The 4353-nt window shown below is 50.3% G+C and overlaps 1 long non-coding RNA gene across 1 annotated transcript; it reads right to left on the reverse strand.

Annotated features, from left to right (window-relative positions):
- LOC140702267 (uncharacterized) lies at nt 1-4058 on the reverse strand. Its single transcript, XR_013545448.1, has 2 exons — nt 3902-4058; nt 1-840 (listed from the first exon to the last, which is right to left on the reverse strand). It is a non-coding gene; the product is annotated as an uncharacterized LOC140702267 (long non-coding RNA).
- Between the last annotated feature and the right edge of the window lie 295 nt (nt 4059-4353).

Consider the following 4353-nt stretch of genomic DNA (forward strand, 5'->3'; position numbering starts at 1 on the left):
TTTTTAAACCAAACTTTTCTTCGTTTATTAACTTGGGTAAGGGAATAGAAATGTCCACCAACTTAGGGACAAACTTCTCCTGTGTGAGCAACGGCTCATACAGGGGCACCCAGTCTTCATCGAACGGGTTGCTTGACCTCGCCGTCCATGGACCAGCCTGAACCCGGGTGGGTTCTTCAGGAGCGAAGTCTTCTGGATCAGAGATCAGTAACGGGGTTGTCTCGTCATACCCTGTAACTCCCCAGGGTACGTGGTTCTCTGCCCCGGCAGCATCCCAGGGTCCTGGTAATAACCCAGGTTCTTCATTTCCTCGAGATGCCATAACTTCTTCTCCTCCCTCTCTTTCTCTGCTCGCCTCTTCTCCTCAACCAGCTTTCGCCGCCACTCTGTCGTCTCCCTTTCTCCCCAATAAGAGGGCCTAACTGTCATTTCCCTCCTTCTCTTCTCTTCTGCCTCTCTCTTAGTGAGGCGCACCTGTTCCCACTTGCCCATCCAAGGGTCTTGGATGGACACCCATTCCCATCCTTCTTCCTCTGGGTCTCTCCTCCTACTGACTTCCCCCACAGCTCCCTCCTCTGGCTCCTTCCCAGCTCTTCCCGCCCAAACCTGAGGAGTCTGGGTTGATACATTTAACCCCTTCAGGCCCCGTTCTAAGTCCATAGTGTCCACGGCCTGATGTAGCATCCGGGGTGGGAAAGGCTTGGGAGCTGTCTGTGTGCCCACGGAAGCTCTAGGGCGGGACGGCACTCCCAACATCACCTCTCGACCCGGGGTACGGGTGTCACACATCCCCCCCTCCAAGAGTGCCGTCCGCTCCTCCTCGCTGCGCGCCCACGGACCCTGCCGAGAAAAATAGTCGACATTAGTATGCTCTTTGCCTTTCCTATACCTTACTTGAAAAGAGAACAGTTGTAAGGCTAAATACCATCGGGTTAATCGTGGATTGGTTTCTTTCATTCTCTCTAACCACTGTAGAGGGGCATGGTCTGTGACCAGGTCAAAGGGGGCTCCTAATAAATAATATTTAAGGCTATGGGTAGCCCACTTAATGGCTAGAGCTTCCCTCTCAATGACGGCGTATTTTTGTTCCCGGGGCGACAACTTCCGACTTAAATACAACACCGGGTATTCTACCCCCTCTTTAACTTGAGATAGAACAGCACCTATGCCTCGATCGGAAGCATCCGTGAAAAGGGTGAAGGGTATGTCAAAATCGGGGGCAAACCTAACTGGTAACTCGCATATGATCTCTTTTAGTGTATGGAATGCTCTTTCTTGGGAAGGACCCCACACTACTTTCACCGGGGCCTTTTTTTCTCGTTAAATCAGTGAGTGGGGCAGCTATCGAGGCAAAGTTTGGCACGAACTGCCTGTAATAACCTACCAGGCCTAAAAATTGCTGAACTTCCTTCTTTGTCCTGGGCCTGTACCATTTAGAAATTTTCGTTACTTTCTCTTCTTGGGGTTGTATTTCCCCTTGTCCTACTTTGTAGCCCAGGTATTCTACCTTGGGTAACCCTATCTTACACTTTTTAGGATTCACAGTTAAACCTGCCTCTTGCAGCCTCTCTAGCACCCTCTTGAGGTGTGATAGATGTTCTTCCCACGAGCTGCTAAAAATTATAATGTTGTCAATGTAGGCGGCTGCGCAGTCTTGTAGGGGTTCTAACACCTGGTCCATCAACCGTTGAAACGTCGCAGCTGCCCCATGCAGCCCAAACGGCATCTTCTTGAATTGGAATAGCCCTTTAGGGGTACAGAATGCCGTTTTCTCCTTGTCTTGGGGTCTTAACGGGATCTGCCAATATCCCTTCGTTAAATCGATTGAACTGAGGAATTTGGCCCCCCCTAGCTTATCTAACAAGTCCCCTACCTTTGGCATGGGGTAGGCGTCGAACCTTGATATAGCATTAACCTTTCTAAAGTCTATACAGAACCTTAGAGATCCATCAGGCTTAGGTACCATTACTGGGAAACTCCTCCAAGGCCCATTGGAAGGTTCGATCACCCCCAATTTAAGCATTTCCTCTACTTCTTGGTTAATAACCCCCATTACATGTCTGGGCCACGACCTCCCACTAACCCTCACTACTTCTCCAGGAGGCGTTTCTATATTATGTTCCACCAGCTGGGTACACCCAGGTATTGTAGAGAATACTTGTGGGAAATCTTCCTTCAACTTCATAGCCTGTTGTTTTTGTTCCCCTGACAACAGGTCTCCCATCACTACGTCGCCTCCTGAAGTCAGGTCTTCTCTCTCGGGACCTAACTCATCATCCACCTCTGTTCCGAATAACACTTCTCGATCTACCCATTCTTTCAACAGATTTACATGGAACACTTGGGTCTTCTTTTTTCTGTCTGGGGTCTCTATTTCGTAATCTACTTCATTTAGTTTTCTTAGCACTGTGTAAGGCCCATGCCACTTAGCCAAGAACTTGGAGGTATCCGTAGGTAATAAGACTAACACCTTTTGTTGAGGTTCAAAAGATCTGGGGCGTACTCTCTTGTTATAGGACCCCCTCTGTCTAACCTGGGCTTGTCCTAAGTTTTCTTTAGCCATCTCCCAAGCCAATTGTAAACTATTCCTCATTTCCACTATCTGTTGAAGGGCACCCTTGGAATGATCTTCCCCTTCTTCCCACCTTTCCCTTTTTAAATCAAGGACCCCTCTAGGTCTTCTGCCATATAGTAATTCAAAAGGGGAGAACCCAGTGGAGGCTTGGGGAGCCTCTCTGATGGCAAACATCAGGGGGGCTAGAAAGGTATGCCACATCTTGGGTTTTTCCATTGACAATTTCCTGAGCATGCCTTTCAGTGTCCTATTAAACCTTTCCACGAGCCCGTTGGCTTGGGGATGATAGACAGATGTTCTCAAAGGCTTAACCCCTAATAGGTTCCACATCTGTTTGAATGTCAGGCTCATAAAATTAGAGCCTTGATCGGTTAGCACCTCTTTTGGAAAGCCCACTCTGGAGAACATCTCTAATAACTCCTTAGCCAATACTTTGGCTGTTGTAGACCTTAGGGGCACTGCCTCTGGGTACCGGGTGGCATAATCGATGACTACCAGTATGTACTGATGCCCCCCCGCTGATTTAGTTAGCGGCCCCACAATGTCCAATGCCACCCTGTCAAAGGGTCTATCTACCAGAGGCATAGGTATAAGCTCTGCCCCTGGTCCTGCTTTAGGCTGAGTCATCTGGCACTTGGCACAGGAACGACAGAACTCTTCCACGTCGTGGGCCATCCCTGGCCACCAGAACCGCTGTTTCACTCTGGCCAAAGTCTTTTGCGTAGCCAAATGTCCTGCCACCGGCAAGTCATGAGCCCAATGCATCACCCAAGCCTGCAAGCCCTCTGGAATTACCAGTTGGGACTCTTCTTCGTTGGACGCCATGTTTATGTGATACAGCAAGCCTCCCCTCAATTCAAATCCTTTCACTCCTTCTGGGGTAGTCCCATCTGCCAGTGCTTGCTGTAAACAGTTGTTAAGTCCCGCATCATCTTGTTGTAGGCTTCGTATCTGGTCTCTAGACAAATTCATAACTTCTAATTCCCTGGCCTCATTTTCTTCTTGGGCCCAGCCTATTTCCCCGGGCTCTTTCGCTAAATTACTCAGTCCAGGCCAGTCTCTCCCTAGCAGCATTTCACGGGTCATGCTGGGAACTATCCCCACTTCCATGTCTCTTTTAAGGCTGTCTACCTCGACTTCTGCCATGGTGGTTGCATACTCTTTCACATCCCCGTGAATGCAACGGATTACAGCAATCTCAGGCAAACGTTCTCCCTCTAGCTCTTTTACCAGTGTCTTACTGCACCCGGTATCCACCAAAGCCTTCTTTGTTTGTCCGTTAACTTTAGCCTCTACTACCCAACCCGGGTGATTTTCTTCACCCACCTTGGACATCCCGGTACAAGCTTCGGCCCACGCACACTCCGTCACGGGGCAGTACTTCCGAATGTGGCCGAACTGGCCGCAGCCGAAGCAAGCGGTCATCTTCTCCTTCCTCAGGTTCCATGTCGCTATCTGTTTGGAGCCAGCCGGGTCACTGGTTATCGTCGGCCTGGGTACCCGCGCTCCCACCGGGTTCGCATACTCTATGCGGTCCGGGCGCGTCTTCTTCAACCCTGGGTTGGCCCCGCCAGCGTTCGCTTGACCGCTCTGCTCCGCCATCTTCTCCCACGCTCTCACCCTCTCTCCCTGTGGCGCAGTTCGATTTTGCCACGTCTCTTCCGCTTCCAGATAATCCTCTAGCAGCTTCACAGCGCCCTCTAGGTCGGAGGGCTTGTTCTTCACCACCCAGTTCCGTGCGCCACTGCTCAACGTCGAAACCAACTGTTCCATAACCA

This window comes from Pogona vitticeps, chromosome 4, assembly GCF_051106095.1.
Source record: "Pogona vitticeps strain Pit_001003342236 chromosome 4, PviZW2.1, whole genome shotgun sequence".
NCBI classification, from domain to species: Eukaryota; Metazoa; Chordata; class Lepidosauria; order Squamata; family Agamidae; genus Pogona; species Pogona vitticeps.